The sequence below is a fragment of the Anser anser genome, assembly GCF_964211835.1.
Source record: "Anser anser genome assembly, chromosome: 1".
Lineage (NCBI taxonomy): Eukaryota > Metazoa > Chordata > Aves > Anseriformes > Anatidae > Anser > Anser anser.
Window position 1 is genome coordinate 45,064,148 of NC_139720.1, and position 17,392 is coordinate 45,081,539.

General features: G+C 45.6%; 1 long non-coding RNA gene across 1 annotated transcript; it reads left to right on the forward strand.

Moving 5' to 3' along the window:
- Window positions 1-6,714: 6,714 nt before the first annotated feature.
- On the forward strand, window positions 6,715-17,152 carry LOC310902510. Its single transcript, XR_014586749.1, has 5 exons — window positions 6,715-6,927; window positions 9,514-9,683; window positions 12,056-12,194; window positions 12,604-12,733; window positions 14,619-17,152. It is a non-coding gene; the product is annotated as an uncharacterized lncRNA (long non-coding RNA).
- The last annotated feature ends 240 nt before the right edge of the window (window positions 17,153-17,392 follow it).

The following is a 17,392-nucleotide window of genomic DNA, read 5'->3' on the forward strand; positions in this document are numbered from 1 at the left end:
CGGAGAGAGGCACACACACACACACCCCCCCCCCCCCGTCCTCCCAGCCACCCAGACCGGGGCTCTTCGCTCCCGTGGGGTGCTGCGAGGCCTGATCCTGTCTTCGGCAGTGAGCCGTGACCAGGGACAGTCCGCATTTCTGCAGCTCGCACAGGGTGCTGGGCACAGGTGCGTGCAAAACTGCACTCCTTGTCCCAAGTGGTTTGTGCAAGAGCCGGTCTTTTGAGTTGTTCCTAGTATAAGCACGTGCCTTCACTCTTGGGAAGAGTTTGGTTGGGAGAAGTCTTATTTTGTGACTTGGTTTTGTTTCGGAACATTTTATTTTTTTAATTACTGTACAAATGACCACCAAGGCATTTTCCAAAACTCTCCTCGATCTTCACCGTAGCCTAAGGCAAGCGCCGGAATGAAGTCTCCCCTTCCCACAATGGGGAAGTTGAGCAAGCAGGGTTTTGTGGTTTCCCCAAAGCCACAAGGCTCCAGCTCCCTGATTCCCAGCCCCATGCACGGGCCTTCCAACACCAGCACATCTTCAAGTCATGATTTGTGTGAGAGCTCTCAAGCCTGTCTCTTTTGTCAGAGAAGAGTATTGGCTAAATACAAGAAAAGAAAGTCCGACTGCCTAAAGACTCTATCATGTTTTTCTCAGCAACTGCTGCTGCAGCCTTCCCCCTATTCTGTTCCTGGAAACAATATACCACCCTTTCCTGTCCAGGTCTGTCCTGAAACTTTAGATAATAACAGTAAAGAAGGAGCAGAAGAGAGACACCAAGTGGTTTAACCGTTGAAGAGATTATTTATTTATTTATTTATTTATTAAAAACAAACTTGAAAGAGGGAAAAAGAAGTAGCTCCTGATCCAAAACCTTTTGGTACCACTGGAAGTTTTTCCATTGATGTCATTAGGCTTCAGATCAGGACTTTCCTGAGAACACAGCGCATGGTGGGACAATCCCAGACGGCAAACTCTGCAAAAACCATCAGAGTTACTCTTTTTCCTTCCTGTCTAGGTCCTTCTGAGTACAGACTCCTGTTCCATATTGCCATTTCCCCTCCTCCAGTTTTTGATTTAGGAGCCGTAGTGATCCTGTAACTATGTCAATATTTACGGGAGAGATCCTGGATGCTTTTCAAGTCTCAGTTAGAAAATCTTATGATATACAGGGACTAGAACTGTCCTACAGAAAAGCTCTTTCTAAGAAAATGCTTCTGGCACCAATTAGACTTGGGAGCAAGGTTGCAAGAGAAAACAGCCAGAACTGGGAACTGGAAAATCTGTTGTCCTCATTTGTGGTCTTCTAACATCAGGCACATACACACACTGCAAGAGCCTGTAGTTTACAGTGCTCGTGTGTTTGTGGTACAGCATAACCCACTCTTAAATTCATGTATACCCACAAAAATGTCTCTTTCCCCAATCCCTGAGATCTCTGTGAGCCTAATGGATAGCAAGGGCAAGTGATCTGCAGCAAAAACTGATTAATTTGAGGAACATCTGGCTGAGCAAAGTGTTCAGAGAGTTTAATGATATCCAAAGCATGAAAAATGAAGTTTTTCTTCTTTAGACTGTGAATGTTAACTGATTTGCATATAAATTGGACCTGTCAAGTGTGCTAATATCAATCAAAAAGCTGTGAAAATAAAACTGAAGTTGCAAATAAATCATTCATTTATGTGAATGTTGCTTTTACATGAATTGTTATTTATTTTTTTCAAAGCAGTTTGAAGAAGCCAAATGCTGAAAAATGGGATATTGGGACATAAGCATAGAATTCTGAGAGCTTTGGCTTGCAATGCTTTTTGTTTTTTAGAAAAATGTTACAAGCCAAAAAGCTTGGAAATGTGCAGCTGCAAGACCCTCATCAGTATTACACTTGTGCAAGCCTTCTCTGTCCAGACTGGCACTTGTTGTCCTGCTTAGGTTCTCTCTGCCTGAGGTAAACTGTCTGTGCCCTGCTGGATGCTTGATTTCTGACCTGACCCATGTCCTTTGAAATGCTGGTGTGTTGAAGTTGCTGCTTGGGTATGCGTTATTCATCTGACTACACAATTTGTAGCAATATCCAAGCTTAAGATGATCAGTGCAGGATACTTTGCACTTGACTCAAAAATGGATGACACACCAGTAGGAAGACTTTTCACTGTCACCCCTTGCGTTACCTTTTCACTGTCGGTCTATGTGAACAGAGAGGGGTGATGACCTTGAACAGCAACAGGAAAATGATGTGCGGGGGCAGCTGCATTGTGCAGCAGTCCCAGATAATGCATTCTAACCCTGCATCCAGGTTGCACCTATATTCTTTTTTTTTCTCCTCCTTTATTTCTTTTTGGGACTGGCCGTGTATCATCCCCCTCCTGCCTTGAGGTCCTTTTATTCAATTCTCTCCATCTTTAGCCACTGGACCAACCTACACTGAATGTCACACAAGTGAGAAGTGCTGCCCTCTCTGTACAGTGGTGAGTGCTGCCCTTTTTCCTCTGTAGGAGCTGCCAGATGCTGGCCTGGTGTGTCCCTGCTGATCCTACCTTCTATTTCCAACATTAGCTGCCTTCAGCGTGGGTCCAAATGGGACCGATTTTCTTCCCTCTTTGCAGCTGATGGCTGACCTTTTGATCTTTCCCACCAAAAAGTGATAGAGCCACATGTAGCTTCTGTGAGCTGCTTGCAGCAATGGCAGTCTTCCCGCTGCTCTGCTAGGCCCGACTCTTGCAGGGCAGGTGCGGTGACAGCTGGGGCTAGAGGAAGCAAGTAGTGCTGTGAGAGCAGGAGGACCATGGGCGGTTGGTGAATTTCATGGCAAGGAAAGTGGTGTTGGGAGAGTCCTTGCTGAGCTCACCCCTGATCTGTTGACCCTACAGAACAAGCATGCAGGTTCCCATGTGTGGTGAAGTGGGGTTGTTGGCAGCCCTAGGTACTTAGTGCTGTTTTAGGAAATTAGTTCATTGCCAGGAAGGCAGCAGGCACCCCTGTGACTTGGGAGTTTACAACAACCATAAGGATAGCTCTGTGCTACACCCCTGTCTCATAGGCACCAGGATGTCCTATGTGGTTTTGCATCTGTGGGCTTCTCTGGCTGAGCTGGAGCAATGGATACGATACAGGTTCCACCAGCTGCTCTCCAGCCAGGTATGGGCCTTCATCACCTTCTGCCACTCTGTGTTGCAAGGTCTGATAGGCCCTATGGCCACTTTACGGCCCTTCATGTCATGTCTCCTCTAGGAGGTGCCTGGCAGCCAGCTGTCCCACCACTCCAGCCTGCAGCATGCATTGTGTTTTGGGTGTCTGACGCAGACAGACTCGCCATGGCCTGCCTCAGGGATCCTGCTGAGCCCTCTCCACCCAAAGCAGGGAGCCATGCACAGCCGACGTGGCCAGCCACTGGGAAAGTCCCCGTCCCTGCTGCAGCCATTTCGGGGCTATCAAATGTGTGCTCGGCAGCTGAAGGGGACAGAGACGCACAGCTGCCTTTGGCTTCATGGTGGCACCCTCCCCGCCTAAGGAAGTTCTGAGAACCTGTGAGAGAATGTGGAGGAAATGCTGACAAGGAGAGACTTAAGAAAGGATGTTTCTCTCCCCTTGCTCCAGTCAGTTGTGGTAGCCAGGAAGCTGTGCTGTGATGGAGGCCTGGCTCACTCTTGTACGGAGAACCAGCTGGGAGGTGCACACAACAGCTGGAGCAGCTGTTCTCAGCTGTCCAGAGGGAAGAAATACCCGGTATTTTTGCAATCCTATGTGTGCTAAGCTAATGCTTTTACCTGCTCTTCTTGTCCTACCCTTCTCGTTTGCTGGGCTGGCCATGGCTATGTGAGCAGGGCTGGGAACACCTTCCTTGTTCCTCCTGTACCTGGCTGAGTCTCTCCAGGATGGAGAACTCACATGGGAGCAGACACTGCAATAGATAGGAAATGCTTGTTCAAACAACAAAATAAAGTGCAATCAAGCAGTGAAAGCTAACAGGAAGAAACCATAAAAGCAAGTCAAAACAGGAAAAGTGGCGATAACATTCCTAGCAGGTGCAAAACACTCCACTTTTTCTGGTACCTACAGCAAGAGTATTTCAGGCAAGTTTAAGCAGTGCAGATGTGCAGAGATTTTTCAATGAGCCCAGGCATTAAAACCAGTTCCAGCCCTGAATCCTCCTCAGCATAAACAAGAGGCCAAAATATAGTTGGAGCTGTGCAGATGTTTAATTTGTGGAGCCCCAAGGCTGTGTGGTGTGCCTGTGTGCGGCCATGGGGGCAGAAATGGTGGGTGTTTCTGATGCGAAACATCTTGATGCACCCTTGGGAGTCACCCTCTTCCCTCTAACCAGCCTGGCTAGATAACACCTGGTTAATCCATGCTCTGAAGTGATTTGCAGGCTTGCAGAGCCAGACCTGTGGCCCCCGTTGGTCTTTGAGGCATCCTCTGACAGCCAGGACTCCCTGTGCAAACACCTGGCCTTGGCATGGGAGGTCTGAGCGCTGCTGCAGGTGCCCATGCCCAGAGCACTGATGTGGGAGCAGCTCTTGCTGTGGCTGTCGGACCTCAGGAAGGAGGGATCTGAACCTCTTTTGCCTTCAGCTTGCACCTGCCCAAAGGCTGCAGGCTGGACCAGGGTCCAGGGAGATAAATGTAAATGTTTCTGCAGGTGTTGCTCTTGCCAGAGGGATTTAACTGTCTTGGAGCTCTTCTGTGGCCTGAGAGACCCACAGACGTGCAGCAGCCTGTTTGTATGTTATAAGCAAGCTTCAGACTGAGGCTGCTTGAGTTTAGAAAAACAACTGAAAGTGGCAGTCCTCAGAGAGGAGATCAAATTAAACGCCCTGCGGTTGCTTACAACACAGTCATAGAGATATGCCAAAAAAAAAAAAATGGGGAAGGGGGGGGGGAGTGTTTCTCGTTGCTTGGTTGTATTAACAACATTCCTGATCTCTGCTTAGCTCATTGCAGTGATGGCACATGGGTGCTGGTGGGCCGGGCAGTGCTCCTCTTTCACATTACTGGAAATGTGGAAGGTACACGGCAGGCAGCAGAGAAAGGAAGTGCTGCAGCTCCCTTGGGTCCTCCTTCCCTCCACAAACCCCAAGAGCTGCTGCCAGCATGAGACCAGGACATCATGCACACATTGCCACCCTTCCCCAGCACAGGCTGTGTTTGGGGTGTTTCAGGTTGCACTGATGTGCCTGTGTGAGTTTCCCACCAGGGTCATTCAGAGCTCAGCTCGGCCCTGGTGTCCATGTGGACACCCTGGAGGGCTTCTTGCACTCATCCAGTGTCCCCATCCCACCCTGTCCCACAGCAATTCATTTCCTTTTCTCATGGAGCTACAACAGCAGCATGACCGGACTGTGTTTGCCCTGTGCTAAACAGGGAACAGCTGGAGACAGATGATTGTTTGGGTTATTTTCTTGTTGCCTAGACATTTTATTTGCTTGTTTGAGCCCTGACAAAATAGCTTTCCAGTTCCTCCTGAGGCTGGTCTATGCTAAGCCTTCATATTGTGGGCTGCTTTAGAAAACTGGTGTTTTATAACTCTGCAAATGAGCATCCCGCTGCTTCAGTGGCAAGGCTCTGTAAATCAGGCAGAAATTTCCTTGCCACAGAGCCAGAGGGACTGGGGGTGGGCAGAAGAGGTCTGAGCTGTCCTTGTCTGGTGTCAGAGATGTAGATATCCCTTTCTCTGGTCCTGGCTGGCACTCTGTCTTGAGTGGGATTAAATGGCTGGCTAAATGCTAGTGGTGAGCAATGTTGATGGGCTGTGCTCAGAAGGATGCCACTAAGCTTTCCTGCCGATCGGCTCCTCACCTTGGGTAAACCTGCATCGCCGAGTCCCTTCCAGCTGTGGATCTGCCTCTCCGTAACGCTTGCACACAGCCTCTTGCTCCTTCATTTCTGGATGTCGGCTTTTATTCTGAGCAGCTGGACGGTCCTTTGCCCTGTGGAAAAGGATCTTTTTTCTCACTGCCGAGCGCAGACGTTTTGGCAGTGGAAAACAGAGTTAAATAAGAATAGACTGATCAGGAAGCAGAGAGGGCGTTGCTGCCAGCTGATACTGGAGAAGTAATATCAGGAAGAATGCAGATTTGGCCAAGGCACTTGCAAGCAATGCCTTAGTAGGTCCAGTCATGAGCCTGGGTGTGCTGCTCAGGGCTACCACCGTGGTGGCTGCACATCCTCGAACCACTGCAAAATGTCAGTCTGACACAGAGATGGGACCAGACTCGGGGTCCCACCTCCTGCTTTACAAAAATCATCCCGTTAACACCTTGCATTTATTTCTTTGGGAATCTTTTTATCAAGCACTGACCAGACCTGAGCCTGTTTGCTTTGGCAGGCACAGACCTGGGAGAAGGGGAGCGGGAAAAAAAATAATAACCCTGCCGCCGATTCATCCCTCCTTGTTTATTCCACCAGAAATAGATTTGGCAGAGAGCATCGGGAATGAACTAATCAGCAGGGAATTAATTGGCATGTTTGTTAAAAGGCAGGAACAACGTGGTGAGCAAATTCATGGCTGGATGGCTGGAGGGTTCAAGCAGCCAGAGAGGAGCACTGCATAGTGGAAACTGTGACTAGTCGGAGAAGTCAGACAGCTGTGCCGGGGAGGTTGAGCGCTGCCCAGAAGGAACCAGGGGCAAAGAGATACGGGCGTCCTCGTGGGCTGAGCTGCTTTCAGAAGGGACTCCATCGCTGAGGCTTCCCTTCCCATGAGGCTGCCATGTGTGGGGGAGATGGCCAGCGTGCAGGAGTGGGAGGGAGGGGTAGGAGAGGTGCAGCTGGAGGAGGCTCCAAGGAAAGGCTGTGGAAACGTGGAGAGCAGGGAAATGACGAGGGACACGTCACTCATTGCAAGCTGAAATGCAGAGGGGGTGGTGAGGAGAAGAGGAGCAAGGAGGCAGAGATTTGGAAGCATCAACACAGAAGGACTGTCCTCAAGAGTGCAGGTAATGCTTGTATGCCCTTCTCTGACTTCTTTCCCAGGAATGCTTGCTTTCTTCCTCTGGACGAGACACATCCAGGCACCTAGGGCAGAGCTTGTTGGGCTGAGGAACTCTAAAGGCACCTGTGAGAAGAGCCAGGAGAGGAGGGAACGTGTGCAGAGTGGCATAGACTTGGAGGCTGGAGGCTTGCTACCTACATTTCTGGAGAATAGTGTCCAAAGTGAAGGAAGGAGGGAGAAAGGAAGAGTGAGCAGATCCTTAGAGACAGACGGACAGATAGACAGACATGGAGAGTACCAGGTCTGTGTATGCCTGTCCAGGGAGAGAGAGGAAACTTCTTAAGAGGGAGCACTGAGCTCTAACTGGGAGAGAGGTGGAGATACGACATAACCTGGAAAAGCACGTATACCTGGAGAAGAGGCAGAAGGTATACATTACCTCCTCCAAATATTTACTAATGCTATGATTTTCAGTGGATGTGTGCTATGCACCTGGATGGCTTTGTTTTTCAGCATTGGGATGCCTGCCTGCTGGCAAAGCATCACCCTGACTGCCAGTCACTGGGGCTGTCTCTGAGATCCCTGTGCTTAGCAGGATGGACAGGCTGTTTGAGGGAGTTGGGTGCTCTTTGCTTTCGCAAAACATGCAGGTAGAAAATGAACAGTTTAACTCTTAATTATATGCAAAAGCACTACTGTTACTCTGGTGTCAAGTATGTCCTCAAACTTGGAGAAGTCAGGATATTGCTACTGCCATGTAACCCAAAGATGTGTGTGCATGTGCGTACAGCATTTAACCCACATGCATATAAACAGAGGAATAATACATTACAGGGGATTATTAACTTTTGAACTTTTTGGGCTTTTGAAACAGGTGATATTCCAGCTGTACCAGCGTGGCTGGGTTAATACTGTAGGCTCCAATTTTTAAATTGCTTTTGGCATTTTTCTTGATCTTTCCACCATTACATAATCCTACAACCATATGCTAATGTTTATATTACCCTGTTCTTTTGCTGAGAGAGCTAACAAATGCCATCCGCTTCACAAGTAGGGCTTGCACATTCTTTGTTCTGGACTCGCAGGCTTGGCAGCTCTCTCCTCTACACAGCTCAGAGTCTTTTCAGGATCTCAGCCCAGGAGCTCTGGGAGAACTGGCATTAACTGAGAAATTGCGCAGCTACTAATTTTTTTCTTTTTTTTTTTTTTTTAATGTGAAACTCTTTCATTTATAACACCTAAAACTTCCTTGACATTATACATAAAACATAAAATTTTAGTTGTGTATGTATAAGTAACATAATCTTAAAATCTCCTTGAAGTGTTTCATATGAAAATAGAGAAATTCAAACAGCCTGCAAAATATCTTTATTATATATTGAGATACTTCACTAAATTGAGAGCCTTAAGCTTACTTTGTTGTTTAAATGTCCATTACCATTGGGGTGCGAGTTATATTTTACGCATTTATGATTTACCTGACATCAAACTCCCTGATTCATTTAAAAGTATATTTTATTCCTCTGCAAATAACCTCAAACCCAATATCACTCTTCAGTTTTAGTTTTAAAGTGGCTCGAAAGGAACTTGGGAAAATTAGAAGAGTAGAAAGGGTCTCAAATGCAAACCACAAAGCTAATTCACTTGCAGTCCAATATTGCAGCAAAAAAATCCTTCATTTTAGGTATCACTACAGTGACTGCTGTCTCTAACTGACAAAATCCTCACCTCAAAGCAAGCATGGGCTTGAGCTGATACACTGAGATGCTCACACATGGCATCAGGAGAGTGTATGTGTTTGGCGCAGTTAGAAGTGCAGGCAGAGGTTTCAAGCCTTGCTGTACACGGGCAGGCAAGCTCTGAATCACAATGCAACATCTCACGTCTGCAGCAGAGACAGCATGTACTCCTCTCAGAAACGAAGCTGTGTCTAGCACCAGGAGGGCGTAACCTAGAAAATTCCCTGATACCCTAGCAGCCAACACAAGCCGTGGGCAGTAGGGAACTCAAGTCATCACCTGCTTTCCCTCTGGGTGCTGAAATCTGGGGCAGGTACCAGTGAAATCTCAGTGCTCTGTCATGTTCCCTGCTGTGTGCAGGGAGGGATAAGCACTGGAAATGGGGTGTACTGGAGCAGCCAGAAACAGAAAGGGTGAACGGCAGAGGGACACAAGGACGGGAGCTCAAATTCTGGCAGCATGCCTTTGCTTTTGGGCAGAGATTCAGGCTTGGATAGCACAACTGCTGATCCTGGCTGTGCTGTGCTTTGGGTACTGAGCTCGAGGAGCTATATTATCATGTCAGAGTGAGGAACTGAGAGGCCAAAAGAAGAAAAAAAATATTGGGTAATAATGACACGAGTACGTCTGTCTTCATTGCTTTCAGATGAAGGCAGTGAATCACTGCGCCTACCCTGCTCCAAGGGCAGAACATGATACAATTTTCTGACAGAGAGCATGCCATATTATTGTAATTAGTAGTAGCAATAACAAAGCTACTATGTCATTGTTATTCTCTGGACTTAGAAAAGAGCTTCATCCGAAGATGTGTGTGTTTTCCCTGTTTGTGAATCTGCTTTCTACCCTGACAGTATTTTCCAGTGCAATACTGCAACAGATCTGAAGACAATTTCCATGGGCTAGGCATCTGGTTCCTGTTACAGATGACCCTACAGACTTTTTCTGCTAGAAACCTTGTTAGTAAAGATCCAGTTGCCTTCTACAATTCCACCTAAGAGAAGGAGGACTGCTTAATTTCTGTGTAAGTATCTGAGATATGGGAACCCTTTTCAAAGATGATTACAACCTGATGTTTATCATGATAATAAATTACAACACGCATTCAGGAATGCAGGGAGCAAAGCTACAGAGAAATTGGTCCATGAGGGACCTCGCAAACAGACCATGTGTGTCTTGTGATCCATTTGAACATGTGATGCTTTAAAAGGTTTGAGGTCAAGTAGGGTGGATTTTCAGTACCAGATGCAGGTGGAACTTATCACAACCCTTCTTTTAATAAATAAAGAAAGAATATATCCCTGCCCTGGGGTGTTGAAACAAGTGGTACGTGGAAAGGGTAAGAAATGGAAAATCTCTTCAGGATGTTTTAAAATGAGCTGGAAAGCCACACTGCCTCCTTGATGTTGGCAGCATTTTAAAATCATTTTCAATTAGAGACATTGGCGTCTGGGAAGTCCTTTCCCACCAAGGAAGATTGAAAAGGCATGTGCAGTGCATCGTCATCAAAAAAAAAAAAAAAAAGAAAAGAAAAGAAAAAAAAAAAAGAAAATGTCCAAAGGCTGGAATATTTATCTGGAAAGACAGAGAGGCAGAGAAGTTTTGGTGTCAATGGCTTTTTAGTTTCAAGAGTGTCTATAGAGACCATTTCATTATGTGTCTTGGTGATATCATCAAGCTCTCTTAGAGATCTGCATTCTGGCAGCTCTGGGTGAGTTGGGGGGGAAGAAGATGTGTGTGCATGTGAGAGATAGGAAGAAGATAATTTATTTTTTTTCCTTTAAATGAACACTGCAATTAGAAGAATACAAAATACATCCTGACAGGAGGAAAGTAATATTTTTAAAGTAGTATGACATTTCCCATCAGTATGGCTATATTCATACTGCTATTTTAAATATACAGAAAAATAAATGCAATTTCAATTAAAATACACTAGTGATTAAATGCAAGAACAGCACAAAGTAAAATGATTTATTTATGTTCTGCTTTATCTGGTACAGCTCCTAGTAGGTTTTGAGGTGGCTGAATTCTTCCCAGATGGTTAGGAGATGAGGATTATACGATACTAAAAAAGCAATTTAACATTCTCGTATTTTGCAGTGAGGTCTTAGACTTTTGATGCGTGCACATGAACAGGGGAATAATTTGGGTTTTCTCAATGTGCCTACTTCTCACATGAACCCCTCCATCACTGTGACTACGGATGACTGAAAAATCATCACTAGAACTTATGAACTTGGCAATGCATATTTTTCATTCGTTGTGTGCAATATGTGCATAACTGATATTTCCAGCCAGTTTCTGCCACAACAGCTGTCCATGACATAAAAATAACCAGTTCAACACTGAAGGACTACTTAATCAAGACAGAATAACAAATTAGCATGAGTAAATTGAGGAGAGACTAATCTATCCTCCTACATTCAGAGACAGTACTTGTCCAGGAGGGCCTGTAGGTTAGGGTTGACTTCTGTTGACTTGGAAATGATGATAAACTTGAAAGAAGATGAGGATCTTAGGTAAATGCTCACATCAGTTACATCAGTTTATCTACCTGTCTTGTCTATTCTGCAGATTTGCTCAGGAGGAATAGACCCCGCCAAGTGCAGGGCAAGGGGGAGACAGCACATGGCTTTGTGTTTTTATTTATTTGTTTTTGTTTGTTTTATTTATTTGTTTTGCTGCCTTTTTATTTATTTATTTATTTTCCTTTGAGGCCCATCACTGGGTAATATTTCAGTTATGCAGCTGGGTTGCAGATCAAGTCAAAGAGAACAATTTCCTATTCTGGCCTCTATTAAATCTTTGATGAATTGCTTCACTATTTTGTACCTTGCTTTCCCTAACTGCAAAGTGGGGATGCAGCTGTTTTCGTACCTCCTAGTGCCTTCTCCTGACACTCACAAAACATTCATAGCTAAAAGGTGCTATCCCAGCATGGCTACATACGAAGCAAAGCTACTTTCACACAATCACATAATCACAGGATGGCTGAGGTTGGAAGGGACCTCCAGAGATCATCTAGTCCAACCCCCCTGATCGAGCAGGGTCACCTAGAGCATGTTACACAGGATCCCCCAGGTGGGTTTGAATGTCTCCAAATAAGGAGACTCCACAACCTCTCTGGGCAGCCTGTTCCAGTGGCTTTCCTACCTGCTGCCAGTTGAGGAAGCATCTCTGTACCACTCAATGGCTTGAAAAAAAGGTAAGGCACTTTGTACCTGTGAAAAAGAAAAGCCCCTGTGCTTCTGTAAAAGCTCAGCTGAGCAACTTTTAAAACATTTTAAAGAAATACATCATCAGAGAGAAAGGTGGTGCTGGGGTGACAGACGGCAGATGGAGAAAGAGGGGAAAGAGAAATAAAGCAGTTAGCAAGATTTTCTGTCTCCACAGAGCAAAGGGAAGGTCAAAGCCCTACGAACCACCATCATGGTGACTATTCCTCTTTTCCTCTTCTTCATCTTCTTACCCTGCTGTAAATCCCAGGAGGACTTTCTGGACCAGTATCAGAAATGGGACTACAGAGAAGGCGGTAAGAGGTGGTGGTGGTTCAACCTGGGAGACATTAGCTAACTCAGGGCTGAAGATTTGCCTATTTCCCCCTTGGAGTGGGACAAACACTGCTCACTCATGAGTTGTCTTTCTTGATTCCTGGGTAGCTGCTGAGATTTTTGGAGAGAAAAATGATTTTAGAAATAATCAGCTGGGGCATTCAGTGACAGCAGAAAACTCTGGCAACAGGAGGCAGAGAATTACATAGCAAGGGAGAGTTATCTGCTTTTTAATTTAGATCCTCCTTATATTTGATATTTGGCAATGAATATTTTCATTGCAACTCATCTGAGGTGAAGAGGAGGGGATTAAACTAAGACCACTGGCTCATGTTTTCTTATTCTGTCAAATTTATTTTCCTCGCTTTCATGGATGTCCTGCTAACCTAGCTGACAAGGTCAACATAGAAGGTGTTAACAGCATTACTCAAACACTTGAGAAATGGGGAAACAGCATCTTCTGGCAAATGAAACACACCCTGCTGAACAACCCAAACGCTTTACTGCCGGAGATCTCCAGGTAATTCCCTTCATCTGGAGGCATGATTCAGTCCTGCCCTGGGTGTCCTTCTTCGAGCAGGATTCGTCTTCTTTAGCTTTCAGATTGGTCAACTGCAGGGAGATGAATCCCACTCTTGATATCTGTTGTGCTAGCAGCTCTGAGCACCCTAGTAAACTCAATATACTGCTCACTATTTATTGGGAAATATTGCCAATTGCCATGATTGTATTGTAAGAATTACCCTGAAGAAAACTCAGGCTGTCCTCAACACCTCATTCCTGTGAGGTGTGAGAACAGCCTGGAAAAAATGAATTGTGTTACAAATCCACACATGGATTTGGCCGCAGGGTAGGGAGAAGAAGCTGAGCTGGCCTGTGCTATTTTGATTTCAGTCTCTGTAACACCTAAGCAGTGGAAGCTATTCTCTAGTCCATCTCCTCACATTTCTCCCTTGGCATTACAGGAAATATTTCCTATTGAACACACTCAAATGTTACTTTAATCTGACATTTCCAAAATCAGAGTGGAAAAGGCAGAGGAAGATAGAGAGAAGAAGGGAATATGTGGACCTACAAGAAACCTACTATCTCTTAAATCAGAATTGTTCCTAAAGCAAATGGTTCTCTTCCACAGCTCAGATTTCTCTTTAGAAAAAAAAAAACAACAAACAAACAAACAAAAAACAACACAACAAAAACAAACAAAAAACAACCACACACACACAAAACAAACAAACAAACAAAATCTCTCCACAACTGCTGTGCATTGAGCCAGCTGAAAAGGAAAGGCTACGAGGATAAAATGACACTAATGAGAAGGTCACACAATATCAAATTAGGGTTTAAGGAGGATATGGTACATAGATTATATGCTGGTCTTTGTCATCAAGTAGATTTCTCCTCACCTGCATGGGGGATGTTATTAGCACATAATTGATCACAACTTTCATACCCCCAGTGCAGAAATTTACCAGTGCCTAAGATTTTCAGGGCAGACATTAAGTCTTACATATTTGGAAATATTTGACTTAGTGACTCCTGAACTGTCGTGCAGGGAGAGGTAATGAGACTATTCAGCCACATTTCTCCCACAGGACTTTGAAGTAAGAGCTCGCTGGTAAGGACACAGGTTGGTCCACTTTAAGTGCTGAGGATTGGCAGTAGCCTGTGGGAATCACTGGCCCAGCCTCCATTTCTGGTTAACAGTGAGGCTGGTTAATACTTATTAATATCATGTGAGATTGGAATGATGGTCAGAGCTTGGTAATACCCGAAGGGAGACTGAGAGGAAGCCTTCCAGAGGAAGGGACAGGGCCACTCCCAGGCATGCCAGTGCATCAGTGCAGCCCTCACCTTCCTAAATCCTGTTGGAAAACTCAACAGTCCCCTCCTCAGCTCGGGGAGAGGCACAGCCTGCAGAAACTGGTGAGGGCGCTCTGCAATCACGTCTGAACCGTGGCAGGCAGCAGCTTGCTCTTCATCGAGAAGTCCCCACTGGATTTCTGCACATTGCTGCTCTCGACCGCTCAGCCCCACTGGTTCCAGCGAAGCAGGATGGTTTTCATCTCCTCCCTGAAAGCAGCAGGGCTGTGAAGTGCTTTTGGGAGCTCATAAATCATCTGTCAACCTGCACTGAGCCAGCTGTGCTTTGGCGGAAATGGAAAGAGCACGTTGCACACACTGGTCCTGTAGTTCATGGTTTCCTGGGCTCAGAAAGGGGCATCTTACATAAGTGTTTTGTAAGCATCTTGTAGCAAACTGCTTCCAGCTCTTTCAGCTACCTGTCCGTCCCCGTCCCCCCCCCCCCCCCCCCAAAAGAAACACAAGGCCTGCTAGTCTGGTAATTTATTTAGCATGCTCAGGAACAGCCCCCAAACTTATTCTCCTGTATTACTCTTCTGTAGTCTCCGCCCTGTGTCTGCGGCTGTGGACAATCTTGTGAGGGAAGTCCAGTCGATACGGAAAAGGCTAGAAGAACTCAATGAACGTCTCAATGTCATCAGCAAAGCTGTCCTCCCCATCCGACTTAATGCTCTGCAGAGCCAAAGGCGTGGAAATACTCAGCTGCGGAGACTCCCAATGCACAGGAGAAGGTTGTATGCTCGCAGGAGACTTCAGAGGAGTTAATTCTCTACCAGAGAAAAAAAGGAAATGTTTATTATTATTTTTTTCACCTGCTTAAGCCTTTCCTGATAGGATGCTGCTAGACAGAATAAAGCAAAGCACACACAAGATGGCTTTACTGAGGAGACCAGAACTTCTGCATTTTGTTGCTCTCTTTCAACCCTACATTGGTAGGTCAAATCTGACCCTGTTCTTCAATGAAGGTTGTTTTGTGTACCATGCAAAATGAGTTGAGAAGCTCAGTCTACTTGAGTGTGAATACCTTTAGGCTATGCAGTTATTCTTTCTGCTTACCAGGGTAAGCTGTTTCTATAAAGATCAGTTGAATTTCTCTGTCCTATTTTCACAGCACTCTGTCAGAAACAGCTGGGGAATTCAATCTTCAAAAGTGCTGAATGCCGGATGAATGCAGGAAGATAGATCAGTGCTTTGTACTTCCAGCTGGATGGGGAGGGGGAGAGGAAGCTGTGTTTTAAAATATGGCCTTAACCTATTCTCCACCAGCGCAAAGAATGCCCAGTTCATGTGTTCAGAGAGTGGGTGGGGTTGGAGAAACTTAGTGTATGTATATTGTTTCAAGAGTGAAGATATATCAGATTCTAGGGACCAAATTTCAACATCTTCATTCTGCAGAGAGCTTTCTTTTAGCTACCTGAAGGTGGGCACTGGAAACCTTGTTATTCAACAGATATGTCCAGAACTTCCAACACTGTGAAAGAAATCACAGTGACTTCTGCCAAGACCCCTGGAAAATGGGATGTTTTTCCGAAACTATTTAGATACCTAATAGCATAAATAGATGTCTAGAAGAATTTTCCAAAATAGTTTAGGAGACAGTTTAGTTTCCAAAATCATGGGTAATTCAATTGGTGCCTGATTGGTAATTCAACTGGTGTCTAATTCACGGAGTATCTTCTCCACATGCAGACACAGACCTCCAGACATTATGCACTGAATGGAGGATAGAGTGTGCTTGTTCTTCAGGTCTCTAAAGAGATTCTTACCCAGCACTGTAGCCAACTGCATACCTGAAATCTTTTGAAATGTAGATAGTAGAGTCAAAGAGAAAATAAACTATTTTTAAAGGTCTGAATGAAGAAATTTTAAAGGTCTGAATAAAGCAATTTATGAGAATAAAAATAAAGAATGAATTATGCCTAAATGGTTGTGGATAAGGCTGGCATGAGAGCTGTTTTGCAAAGTCTCCAGTCATAAATAGTGAGGATTTAAAGATTCCCAAGGCCTGAGTATATGGAAACAAGGTCAGTGACATTACAGTAACTTTAAGAGGGAGGGGGAGAATCTAGCTTCATATGAAATCTTTCAAAATGAACCACAAGAATTAACTCAGTGAGCATTGTGTCTGGGATCTAGGAGTTGAGTGCGGGAGTATGAGGAGTGTATGAAACAATCTGGTGAGTATTTCCTGGGCGTAAATTCTGAATTCGGGTTTTCAGAAAATAACAAAACCCTAATTTGGTAAGTCTTTCCTTGGTTTTTGCTTAGGAATCTGAAACACTGTTTAACTAGAAAAGGAAAAAAAATCAAGCCTGTAAAAAGGCTGGTTTTTTTTTTTAAAAAAAAAAAAGTCATGCTTTTGGCAAAGCTTTCCTCATAATTTCTAAGGAAATGTAGACTATTTTGATTCCAGAATATATTTTCCTTAATGACAGTGAATAACCGGAGAGAAAGGCCCCATCAACCTCCTCCTTGCTGCCCTGCATTCAGAGCTACGAGGCAGTGCTGGAGCACCAGCTGTACGCCTGCACCACTGCTGCTCCCTGCACGGGCTGCTCTGCACACCTTGCCTGGGGCTGTAGGGACTACTGGCCATCTCGGCCTTTCTGGAGGAAAAATACAACATAGATGTCAGCTTTCATTACCTGTTCAGACACAAGCATCTCACCAGGCAACCTGAAGTTGTATAAAGTTGTATAAAATCCACCAAGGACAACATGAAACAGGACGATAAGACGTCTAGCCCAGGGAGGTCTCTCAGTCACAGATGGCTGGAGGTGGGAGGCCAGGCCAGGCCACCATGGGTTTTGCCTTTTTACCCAAATGTCCACCAGCACCCCCTGTCGCAGACAGAAGACTGGGCACGATGGGACCCTCTGGTCTGACCCAGTCCATGTTTTCCTCCACTGATAGGTACAAATTGGTATTTTCGGCAAAACTCAGCCCACCAGAGAAAGTCAGCACTTGGTCCGAAAGAAAACAAATAACCTGCAGCACGCAACGTCTGTTACAACCACAGCTTCTTGCGTAACAGCAAACAAACCAAATTATAATGGTTAATAGATGACTAGATCTGCACCCGTGTCACCCCTGGTCACCCTGTCACTGCCGGCCTGGGCACAGCCGCTGGGCTCGGCTGGTCACTGACTGCTTTGTCGCCGTAGGAGGGTCCCTATCAAGGGGGAAGCGCCTTAACGCCACATCTCTTCTGTCACAGTTTTTTTCTTTTTTGCTCCTTAGCAAAAGCCCTGGGGCTCCTCACCGGCACCCCTCTGCCTGGCTCCTGTCCTTCTGCACCCCACGGGCCACCACGGGG